General features: G+C 43.2%; 1 pseudogene; it reads right to left on the bottom strand.

Moving 5' to 3' along the window:
* Nucleotides 1–1,083: 1,083 nt before the first annotated feature.
* Nucleotides 1,084–11,798, bottom strand: LOC115048964 (protein HIRA-like; annotated as a pseudogene).
* Between the last annotated feature and the right edge of the window lie 1,451 nt (nucleotides 11,799–13,249).

Raw genomic sequence — 13,249 nt, 5'->3', positions numbered from 1 at the left:
GGATCCCTGAGGCCAAAACCAAGATTTGGATCTGCAAAAAGGGAAAAGTCAGATTACTGTGTTCAATCTTATTTAAAGTTTCAAATGTAGGTCCAGTGAAGGGCGTTAACAGAGGATTGATGACATGATTATTATCGTTATTATGACCTCACTCGTGGTCAAACTTTACGCTTCAGTTGGTCGCCTCTAAAACCACCGTCCAATCAGTAACAAGCTCTCAGTTATGACGATGATATTCCAGCAGAGGGAAGTTTCCAAATGTGTCCTGTTATCAAACTGATGAGTTTATGGTCTCAGTCTGTAGTTTACAGTCTTCAATACAACATGATGCTCCACCTACAGGGAAACAGACCAGGAGGGGGCGGGGCTACTGTGTGACTGACAAGTACAGAGCAGGTCAGCTCCATCTTCTCCAAATCTGGTTCCTACTGGGTCAGACCATCTGTGGTTTTAGGTCCGCATGTCGTCTTATAATTTTATTTCAAACATCAAATGGAAAAAGGCAGGACAGCAAACAGCAGAGGTCAATTCTTCCTCATTGATTTAATTTTATCTCTTTTCTCAAAAGTAAAATTTCAGCTCATTTTTTTTATTAGAAAAATGGAAACAAACAAAAGGAAAAAAGTTGCCTTGTACAAACATTTAAAAATGACTAATGCCCCCCCCCAAAAAAAAAAAAAAAAAAAAAAACAAAAAAAAAAAAACCCCCAAACAAACGAGAAAAGGAGAAAGCTGTACAGACTAGAAAAGAAAGGAGGTTCATTCAGCAGCTCTCTACGTTTACACTCCATTTATATACACACACCAACTGTATCACTGCTGCAGACATACAAAACGGTAAACACAAGTGTGATTCACTGAAATCTGTTAAAATATCAAGTTAGTGGATGTCAAAACAAAAAAACAAAAAAAAGTTTTTCCCCTTTTAGTCCTGAAAAGCTGATTTTTGAAACAGTGTTTTGTTTTTTTTTGCCCAGCAAAAGATATAAAATAAACAGAGGTGATGTATTTCAGTCTGTAAAAGACCTGGTTGTGTTTGAGCTTATTTACAGGAGACGGAAGTAAAACAGACCTACCACACATCTCTGATGGCGCGTCACATGATTTCATGATACTACAATGATTGGACAGCGGCCGAAAATCTGCGTTGGATCTAAAGAGCCATTAGTGTTAACGGAACCGTGACCGCAGACGTCCCCCCGACAGCAGCTGATATTTACAGTGACAATGTCTGAAGGGAAAAGTCAACAGATCGATTCAGCATCATGGAGCAGAATGACATCAGAGGTCAGAGGCCGTTATTCTGCTGTCTGAGCAATCTTCAGCTTCACAGACACTGATGAAGGTCAGGGGAAGTCTTCAGGGTTGGCGGCCCGAATGAGGTCGAGAGCTGCAGCAGATCGAAAACAGATTTATGATCTTTGTTTGATTTTATCGAACCACGTTGGCTCAGGTGGACTTTGATCAGAGTAAAAGGAAAGTTTGGCTGCTGTTTCCTCTTTATGATCATTTTCCCCTCCACTTGAAGATCCCTTCTGACTCCATTTCCCACAATCCAATTCTGTGTCATTCATTTTCTGCACTTTCTTCACATTTTGGCATCAGAGCCGTCCCTTCAGACAGAAACATCCCCTGGCCCTTCGTTTTCCTCATTCTGCACTTGAAGGCATCACTTTGGTACAAACGTAGTACTTGACGTTCACCTGGTGAGGACGACACAACAGGAATCAAACCTGTAACCTTTCTCTCACTGACCATCTGCAGTTCATCTTCTGGGGCTCATGATTCATTCCGACAAGTGAAACGGTCAGGGAAAAAAAAAAATCTGAGCAGGAGATAAGACAGAAGACGACAGTTCAAACTGAAAAAGAAAAAGAAGTGAAGCAGCTTCTGAGTTCATCTGAACCGAGCTGGGCTGGGACAAACCAAAGTGGCTTCATGACGAGCCTCAGTCTTTGTGTGTGTGTGTGTGAATGTGTGTCTTTGTGTTATTTGTTGCGTAGCAGCTCCAGCTGGTCCTGGTACTCTGTGAACAGTCTCTGGAATCGCAAGTTTTCGCCAATGACGGGTAAAACCTCCCGCAGCAGCTCCCGCTTACGTAAACCCTGAAAACACAGAGAGAGCGGAGACAGTTACCATGGTGACAAGAGCTGGGATGGGGGATAAAAAAATGAATTCTGATTCAAAAAAAAAAAAAAAAGGTTGAGTAATTAAATCCTGATATCAATCTTGTAAATGTTTCTTCTGTCTGCTGTGAATCCAAAACTCTGAGTGATGAAATTAAATACCAGCAGATTTATTTCTGTGCTTAAAACACTGAATTGTTTAACATGAAGAGCTTGTTTCAGTGCAGATGAAACTACAGAAGCCAAACAGCAGAGAGTTGTTGTCGTACCAGAGCGGTGGGCTCCCAGGCTGTGGCGGCCGACTTGTGGACTGGACCCAGCAGCTCCTTACAGAGCTCTCTGAGACGATACTCCGAGCCTGGAAGACGCAAACAAACTTTTCAGTCCCGAGACTTTGTGTCGTTAGAAAGCATAGATTTGTTGGACGACGGCAGTTCGGTACCTTCGTTGACGAGGAATCGGGCGTAAATGAGCAGCCAGTAGCGATACTCCGTCGCCGACTGCAGCGTCAGAGCAGACGCAGCTGGTTCTCCAGGAAGGCAATGCATACTCTGCTGCAGGTGGTGCGGTGTGGAGGAGAGGCGGGAAGCCAGCCGACCAGCGCTGGAGGGACAAGTCAGATTTTATTACCTTTACCCAAATACGAGTCAGCAATGACGAATGTTCGGGGAAGATGGAGGAGAGTAAATATTGATGTACTTGAGGTTGCGTCCCTGCATTACAGCCAACGGCCCCGAGGACACAGGTGCATCGTGGGGTAGACAGGCAGCTCCTGAAGTCAGCACACTGGACAGAGAGTCTCCTTTAGGCTATCAGAGTCCTGAGAAGGACAAAGGACGGTTTGAGTCCATACAGGAAGTAAGAGGAGGTAAGGAAGTGACAGTTTAAGGGTCCATCTGGTCTCTGATCCTAAATCAGGTCCACGTTCTATATCAAGCCAGTAAAGTCTCAAAGGTCTCCGTCCAGAGAAATTCAGAAACTGAGCTTTAAAACCAGCCGTCTTTGTGATGTCACACCACAGCAGTAGCTGCCAGTCTTCAGGAACACTTGTTGCACAACAACACAATCAGCCATCTTATTCACACAACAAAGCTCCAGTGTCTCACCATGTCTCCAGTGAGGAGCTGAAACAGTACGACTTCCCATTGGACAGTCCGATGACTGGAACTCCCTGCTGAGTCAGCAGAGACTGAGACACTGTGGTGTCAGCACCTGCACACAAACACACAAACACACACTGTTGTTCAGGGACGACGACAACATGACCGCTGATGTAAACGGTCCCAATCAGTCTGTGATGAAAACAGTCAGGTACATAAAATGTTGAATGGACCGTTGAAGGAGCAGTCAGGACATTTTCCCATAGACTGGTCGCCCCTGATGGTCATTATAGAGATGCAGGTTTACGTTTGAGCTTCCGTTGAACGTTAAGATTCTTTTCAGAATATTTTCAACCAGCATCAGTTTAACAATCTAAGAAACACTGACTGAACGAATTGTGCTGAGATTAAAGAGGCTGAAAAAAATATGACACTGTTTTGTTGATTTGTCAGACAGTTTCATATGTGTGTGTGTGTGTGTGTGTGTGTGTGTGTGTGTGTGTAAGATGCTGCAGCATCCCACCAGTTAAAATGGTGAGCAGCGACTCATTCTTCACCAAGGCCTTCTGTTTGTGAACATCCCTGCACAGACACACAACAAATCAACACAACTGCTTCAGTCACAAACTCATTCCTGCTGTTCTGTCACCAATCAATCGATCGCCATGGAAACATCTATAATAATGTTTATGATTATGATCATGACATTTCCAAATAGATTTGTGGACTCTCACCAGACAGAGAGCGTTGCTCCAGCAGTCAGTGCCATGACGAAGTGGGCGGAGCAATGCAGTGCTGACACAGGTGTGCCCAGCTGGATGGCAGGAAGTAGGCGTCGCCCACAGGAAGAAAACACCGACAACATCCTGTCCTCGCAGGCGACAGCGAGGATGTCACTGAAGGAGGAGAACGACATAATTTAAATTATGAATCTGCGACATGAAGCGCGCATGTGTGTGCACACAGGAGTGGGCGGAGCCTCCCACCTGCTCCCTGCGGCAGTGACCACTGAGCTGGGTAGCAGCGTGTCCCAGTCCCGCCCATCTCTGGAGCATCGCAGCTGACTGAGCTTCGAACCCGCAACCAGCGACACCTCATTCTCCACCTCCAGGAACACAGAGGGCTCCATGCTCACCTGCACACACAAACAGCATATTCTTTGTCCTTTTCTATTTCAGTGAATTTACATTCTTAGAATCTGTCTGTTTTATTTGTCTCTGTGAAGATCTTTTTTTTTCTTGTGTCATGTTATTTTCAAAAATGAAAATAAAACTCTACCAACAGTTTGACTGCAAACGTGACACCTTCAGAGTTTTTGAGTTTTTGCGTTCAGAAAAATGAATAATTTCCCCTACAGCTCCACATCATGGAAGTGCTTTTAAAAATGTCTGTGTCCTGCTGTGAACAGACAGTCACAGTCACCCTACCTGCAGACTGAACGCCTTCTGTGTGCTCGGTGTTGGCAGTTTGAGAACAGCGACGGGGGCCGGAGGAGCAGCCACCCTGATGGTCTCCCGCTCTGCCGGAGGAGTGATCTGACAGGAAGATGAAGGACAGCACTATCAGTCGTCTTCTTTCTGTCGGGGATAAACTGATATCTTCTGGTTCATGTTTTCCCTTCAGCTCTACCTGAGTGAATGGTTGGGTGATGGTGGTGGCCATTTTGTCTTTCCTGGGCCGTCCCTTCTTCTTCTTCTCTACCACCTCCCCTCCGTCCATCAGCAGGTCCGGTTTCCTTTTGCCAAATGTCAGATTTTTGTTGATGACGGCCATCTTGTCCTCGCTGTCGCTGCTGGTGTCTTCTTTGGTTTTGGTGTCTTTCGGGGGGATGATGGGGTCTTTTGGCCTGTTGGACGGACAAAGAAAGGTCTCAGTTTACGATTTTTTCTTAAGCGCGGCTCTTATAAGCTCATTCTACTTGACCTATACTGAGACCTGTCAAGAGGCGTGAGCCCGGCCGTGGAGGAGATGGCAGCTATGACACCGGGTGTGGCCTTTGACCTCTCCGTGAACCTCGAGTCCAAAGCTTTCATTGGCTCGATCTTGGAGGCAGAAGTGAGCAGCAGACTGGATTTCACACTGAGAGAAATAAAACAGAAAGAAGAAGGGAATAAGAATATGGAAGACGACCTGACAACAAAACAGGAAGAACGAGGAAAGCTGGTCAGCCTGCATACCCGTCCTTGTTGTCCTCCAGGCCCTTGGCGGTGCTGTTGGATGGAGGTGAGGTGAGCAGGGGGTCGTGGCTGGGCCTCAGCCCCAGAGAGGAAGCCTGTCCTGGGCTGGAGTCGGAGCTGAGCTGAGGCGTGAGCTGACTGGACATGGAGGAGCCCGAAGGCAAGATTGGAACGCTGTTGAACAGCGCCGGGGAGAAATCCCTGCAGACAGGAGGGGGAGCGATCCTCTTACTCAGCTAGCATGTACATGAAGGTGCCAGCTTATGGACCAGTGAAATGTTTACCTACCCCGTGTCCAGCTGGGCGATACACAGCGGCGTGATTCGTCTTCTGCCATCCGCCGTTCTCGTCTCCACTTGCTTTTTCAGAAGGTTCTGTGAGATAAATTCAAGATCCAGAAGTTAACCAGCAGTGTAACACTTTGTTCTGCTTTTGGGTGAAATGTCTTCAGCCTCCAACCTTCCTGATGTCCTCCAGGGACTCCCCATTCATCACGCTGTTCAGTTTGGGGGCAGAGGATTCGGGCCCAGCGCTGCCGGTCCCGAGTTGGCCTGGGCCGAGTTCTGTCGCTCCTGCTGGTATTTGAGCATCTCAGGGTTCTCGATGATGGTGGTGGAGAGCTGGGCCTCAGTGCTGGTTATCGCCAGACTCTTGCCATAAATGTTCTGATGGATGCTGTTCTGTAAGTCAGAGTGAGAGAGAAGAGACATTTGATTTAGGATCTGGATTTAACGGATGAAGTACTGGATTTAAGAACTGCACCCAAACAGCAGAAAAGACGTCTCTAGTCCAGGAGTTAGAAAACATCATTGAAAATCTTGCTGATATTTGAACGAACACAGAGAAATAAAAATCAAACTTTAAACTGTTTGTAGTTTGACTTCAGTCAAAAACAAACATTTAAAGATAGTTTTCTCCAACTCTCTTAGACTCACATTCAAGCCTTTCTGGTTTTTTGCCTTTTGTGTTTTCCTCTTAAAGTTGTTGTTTTTGTTTGTTTTTTTTTTTCACTGCAATTCCAGATAGTAGTTCAGAAAACTAAAAACACCACATTGAGTTTTTCAAACATCTCGTCACTCTGAGATCTAATCCAAATTTCACATACCAGCAACATCATTAACATGTATTAACCACAGTACGTTTCCAATACCAGACAAATCAGACATTGTTGTGCCAGTTCCCTTGTTTAAGGAGAAAAAACAGTTTGAACTATAGTGGAGAAACAGCATTTTTGAAAGACAGCTTGATTGTTGGAATCATACGTTTTCCGTGGGGTTAATGAACCTGCGCTCCTGATGTTATTGGTTTAAGTGCCAAAGGTTGACAGTAACGGTGAGTCCAGGTCAGGACAGTATATTGTCAGATTCAGATCCATGAGACGTGTTACCTTCTCCTCTCACTCAGCGGGTCTCCTAGCTCGTCCAGTGAGAAATCCAGATAGGCCACGGTGCCGTCCATTGAGCACACCAACATCCCAGACCTGTCAGAGTCCTGACACACACAGAGTAACACTACCTCTGATCCCAATACTCAGTTCATGAATAACAAATTCAGGGTATGTGAATTCACAACCCCTGCTGTTCCAAAAAGTATTTCTCCTCAGATTGTGATTATAAAAGATGTTCAACTATTTTCAACATTATTCTGCATCGTGAAAATTCAATATGTGAAGGTTGTTCATGTAAAATAAACATAAATCCAACTAAAGACCCTCACAGTGTAAAAACAAGTCACGACTTTTGCAGTCAAACGTTCCGTCAAAGTGCTGACATGAAACAATCATATAATTAACGGGTGTGTGATGCTACTATCGTATGTTAAAGCAAGTCCAAAGTTATCAGAATCAGCTGAGATATCATGAGATTCAGGGCAGATTCTTATCCCACACAGTCTCTGTTTTAACTCACCATGAAATGTCCATAATTGATTTATCAAAAAGATCATGAATGACCACTAGAGGGCGCTTCAGTGAGGTCAGCTGCAGAGGAGACAGAACAGACACTATCAGACACAAAGCTTTAGTTTGGAACATATCTGGTCGTGTTAAAATCAGCTGATCTGTGAACTGACCCAGACAGAGAGCGATCGGTCTTTACTGCCGACGGCACAGCAGCAGTACGGACAGCTGGGCTTAGGAGAGCTGCCGTTCTTCTGCTTCTTCTTAAAGATCTTTGGGTTGAATTTCTGTAGAGACAGACCACAGATCCATCAGAGAACGGACAGATGTGAGGAAGTAGTACGTCTTAAAAAAACAAAAAAACGCAAGCCTTACCACCACCGTGACAGCTTTACGGTGGCCCACAAAGTCCATGTTGGTCTTCCAGCCGTCCCGCTCCACAATCTGAGCAGTGGGGCCGGAGTTGTTCATGGCGTGAGCCGACACCAGATACTGGCCGTCCGGAGACCAGGACAGACGTAGGACGTGAGTAGTCCCACCACACTGAGACACAAAGATTATTCAAGTGTCAGAAGAAACACGTGAATAGATGAGAGAGAGGAATCAAGTGCGTGTAGAAGAACATGTGTGCCATCAACACAGCAGACTGTTTCTGTACCTCACTGAAGGGTTTGGTGATGTTGGCCTCCATCTGCCAGTCCACCGTCCTCCACACTTTGAGGCTGTGGTCATCGGCCTGGGACGCAATGTACTTCCCTACTGGGTCCCATGTCAGACCTTTAACCAGCCCAGTGTGTCCTCGGAGAGAAGTCACCATCTCTGGAGACACGAGAATTCAGATGAAAACTCTTCTTTAACAATGAGTTGTTAAGCGATGACGCTAATCGCACGGCGCTAATGGCGCCGGTGAACTTTCCTACCTGGGAATTTGCGGGCGTTCCAAATGACAATGGGTGTTGTCAACGCTGCAGGAGGCAAGCCACATGTCATGAGGAGACCACGCCACGTCCATCACCATCTACAAACACAAAACACACATACACACACAGTCAGGGCCTGAGTGTTGAGGTGCTATCAGTTAATGATACTGTGTGCGCGTCACCTCCAGTGTGTTTCCTCAAGATGGTCACACACCTCCACTGCCCACGTTGGCCAGTTTACTGCTGGACCCGAACACTGTGCTGGGGCCGATGAATCTGCACCAACAGACACGATCACCACCAGCTCAACACAAAGACACATAAACCCCAAAATGTCTCACGTGGACTGAAAACAGCCGAGACTGGCCTGGGACAGTAAAGGCATCATGTATAGTTTCACGCTGTGATTGTGTTTTGTGCGTTTACTTACGCCGCTCTCCTCCACACCATGACCAGCTTGTCATCTCCTCCTGATGCCAAGTACAGCCCTGTGTTGGACCAACGCAACAGTTTCACACATGCTGCAGAGACAAACACCTGTGTTAATGCTGATCATACATACAGCCTGTGTGATGGTTGCCCTGAGGAGGTTGTCTGTTGTGGTGGACAGATGCAACCGTTTGTGAAGAACAGATAAACTTATTTAAATGAACTCTCCTGAAGTGTTTCAGGATTAAAAAATAAGAAATATTAAAGATTAAACAGCAGCCTTCCGTTTTAGAGCAGCAGTTTCTGCCTCTCTGCTGTTCACAGAAAAATAATTTAACAGGAATTTTACATTTGTGGAACAATAATGTGAACCAAATAATGACGACAGTTCTGAGATGTAATATGATTAAATATAATAAAAGATATAAATCTCAGCTATTACACCAGGTTTTATTTGGTACAAGTTAACAGGGGGACCTTTCTAATTAATTTAACCTTATTCTGAAAGGCCACAGAGTACTTCCTCCTTCATGTGTTGCAGCAGGAGGAGGATTTGTGTTGCTCACATGCTGTGCTGGCAAATACATTAACTAACCACTTCTGCATTCAACAGAAAAACCAACACAGATAAAAAAGGTCACCTAAGTGATTGTCCATCTGGCAAAGCATTTTGGGAATATTCTCATTCTTCTCATCCTCCTCTCGGAGGACCGGCGCCATGTTCCAGATCATCACCTTCCCAGAATCCTCCCCTTAAAAAGAAGAAGAATAAGAGAAGAAGTGAGGGGAAAAAAAGAACACCTCTGTTATCTTGTTAGTGACAGATAGAAGGCATTTGGGTTTTGATTTTTAAATCCCCACACATGGGTATATAGCTGATGTTCACATTTTATGAGCTTCAGTGAACGTCTTGAGGAAAGTTACACAAACTATCTAAAATGGTCAAAGTTGCTGTATTGAGATTTAGTAAGATTCATTTATTTCCAAACAACAACTGGATATTACAACATGAAGACAACATGAACCGGTTGATACCTTGTCCACCAGTTGCAAATTTCGTTCCATCGGATGAATGTCAACTGAAAATATGGGTTTGCCTGTGAAACACAACAAACTGAGGCAAAAGTCAATGACTTTTAATTAAATCAGATACACAAGACTGATACTGCAGATAACACAAGAGCCGGAGCAAAGGGGAAAACGGACTGGGACACGTTTCAGAACACTGACAGAAAATCCCTGAAGATTTTCGTGATTTTCCACAGCTGAGTCAGATCATGTGATGTGAAGCGCTCTGTCCTCTCCTGGTTCTGTTAATAACTTTGACCAAAATCATATATTTAATTCTCCTCTATGTAGTTATACAATACAGATTAATTGCACCATATACATTCACTGAACCTATATTTGCCTTCCCTCCAAAAAGAATATGGGAAGGGAATGTTCAAGGGGTAAAATACGGAGATAAAAATACGTAACAAGCAGCAAGCAAATCACAAACTGAGTCAATGGAAACTAATTCTGTCAGTCCATTAACCGATTCCTGCTGCTGTTTTGGGCTTTAGATGATGACAAGCTGAATGTGATTAAATTTTAGATTTAGATTTCTGATCTAGAACCTTCTGTGTAGTAATTAACCCTGACACCAAGTTCTTCTATTGTACTGAAGCTTTACTGATGTCCTTACAAGTGAATTAAATGTAGATTTGGAGATTATATCTCATATATTTAACAACTATACAAATGTCTGACAGATTAATTTATGATACAAACATTTAGCTGCAGCTCTGTTACGTCATTTTACTGTGAGGTTTTGTTCTGGCTTTTTCATTTCTTTAAAGAGCTCAAAAAACAGACAGCTCATGTTAACGGATTTAAACAAACTGTCAAAATAAAATCCTTTAACGTGCACAGCTGCACTAATTGGAGAATTCAATAAAAGATTTTCAATTTCTGTCCCCAATGTTAATAACTGGCCGCTTTCTTTGTCCGTCCTGACTAACTGAATTATCAGCTGCACAAAACATTGTTGGACAATTTCCAAACAAACTCATCACAAATGTAATAGTTTTCCTCCTTTTTTTCCTTTTTTACCAAATATACTGTGTGCACATGTTTCTCATTTGATTCAGTTTGTCATCCCATTTCATCTTTCTCATCTCGCTGTCTGGGCCTGACATATGTTTGAACACATCTCTGGCTCTTTGTGTTCGTTTTGGGTTAGTTTGTTTGGTTGTTGTTGTTGTTGTTGTTTTAACATGATTTGAGAACATTTGAAGTTACTGACTATTTTTAAAAATAATTAAAATAAATAAAATTCTCCTCTGTTCAGGCCGTTTGTCTGACGGTTAACTTTCCAAACTGACAGCTCGGATTCCTGCACAAACAGCCACCTCTCTCCTGTTTAGCTCATTTACCTGACACCTTAAAATCACACAATGAGTGCTTTTCTACATATTTAGAAACGTGTAAAAAAATCATTAAGTCGCGTTGAGAAAACCAACTTGGACGAAATTTGGCAGGTGAGTTAGCTAACGTCAGGGCTAGCCAGGAGAGGGGAGCTAGCGTGCTAATGTTAGCAAATATTTAAATATTTGGAATGTAGAAGAAGTGAAACTGTTAAATGACAATAAAGTTAAAAAAAAAAACAACAAATATGTGTGTTTTCACTTGTTGAAGTAAAACTCTTTTTTTTGGGGGGGGGGGGGGAATAATCACTTGCCAAACAAGTCCAACAAAGTGCCCCCCCCCGCCGGCTCCATCGTGCCTCCTTACCGCTTTCGCCCCCCTCAGTCAAACAAAAGCCGAACTTGGACCGGCAGATTCCTGCACAGCTTACCGTTATGGCTCACCCAGCTCGGCTTCAGCAGCTTCATTTTCCGGCCAGCCGACCGACCGACCTCCACCAGCCCCGGACTTCTTTTATCAACAAAAGCCCCCCGAGAGGCGACTCCGGCCGGAGAACCAACGCTAACCGGCCCCGCTCCTCCTCCCGCTCTTTGTCTCAAACTCTGTCCGACACTTTGCTGTTCCTGTGGTTTAACTCCATCACGGCTTCATCATCTTCATCTTCATCTTCATCTTCATCATCATCATCATCATCATCTCCGGGTCTCCGAGCCCGAGCGGCGGCTCACCCTCCGGGGACACAACCCGGACGACCATCGAAGTGACACCCGGAAGCGCTCCCGTTAGTTTTGACCGCGGACAGGAAACGCCTGAACATCACAATAAAACTGCAAAGATAAAAAATACATTTACACAATAGGCAGGATGGTATAACGGAAGGAGTTCTGGGGGTTCTTTTTATTATTATTTATCATTTATTGGATCATATTATTGGATGTAATAGACTCAAATATAGAAGAACAAGTCGACAGTTTTCCCAAACTAGCAGAAAACTTATGTGACGGAGCTCTTATTTTGAAAAGACGTTTAACGATGTGCGCAAACTCGGAATTTAAACTGACAAGAAAAATAGAAATAGAATCAATAGATAGGCAGATACATTATAGATACATAGAATTTGTGTCTATTGTGTATAATTAGTTGTTGGAACTTTGTCAATAGATTCTGTGACTTTATGAACTCTTTACTTTGAACTGTATTTTTATAGCAACAAATAAACACTTCAACCACAAAACATGTAGAAATAAATAGTTAAAAAATGCAAATACAGAACAGCATTTTTTTAGAACACTGTTTTGAATGTGTTCATTATTTGATTGTTATTTCTGATCTGATTAATGATTCTTGTATCTCTTACACCAATTGCACCGAGATAACGAATAAAAACTCACAGCTGAGAAACCTGGAAAAGGAGCTTTATTTAATCCAGTTCAGATCCAACACAGAGTAAATTTATAAACTATACAAATTACAATTGTCCAGGTACCAGGAAAGGATTGATCAGTTTCATGGCTTCACTTCAATCATAGCAAACAAAAACCGTGACATTACAACCATTAAAAAAAATAACAACAAAAAAAACGTAGGAAGATCTGTTTCCTACAGACAAGTCAGTTTTTCTTACGTACAAAATCGAATAACAACCTTCTCCCACATGTGTACAAGTCAGATAATATGTTTTAACATTTCTTTTATCAGAGTATTCCAAGAGAAAGTTATCAGAAAAACACACCCATATTCCAAGGAAAGTTCACAGCTGACACCCTTTAATTCTGTAAAAAAAAAGAAAAAAAAAGAACAATTTTGCATCATATAATCTGTTTAACTTTACTGAATTTCTATGATGATTTAAAGTACACAGTTAAATTAAGAGTCAGCACAGTCTGTAAACAGCAGACCTTATTTTGAGGACAAGCGACAACAGGCAACGTTTCCGTCTTAGATTTTGGCACTGAATTCAACAAGTCAAAAGTCAATATTGGTTTAAAAAAGTCGGCGCTTTGCCAAAGTGTTTTTCAAAAGAAAGTTAAAGCGGTAAAAAAAAGTCCAAACACATCGAGCTCTGATAGAATGAACAAGCTCAGCATGAAGAAATATGAGGATCAGAACAAAAGCTGTTTTTAACCATCACTGATGAGAACTGAATCTACAAAACAAAGTGAGGCGACAAATGATACACAAACTGACATTT

Source organism: Echeneis naucrates, chromosome 9 (assembly GCF_900963305.1).
Source record: "Echeneis naucrates chromosome 9, fEcheNa1.1, whole genome shotgun sequence".
NCBI classification, from domain to species: Eukaryota; Metazoa; Chordata; class Actinopteri; order Carangiformes; family Echeneidae; genus Echeneis; species Echeneis naucrates.
This window is presented reverse-complemented; position numbering and strand designations above follow the sequence as displayed.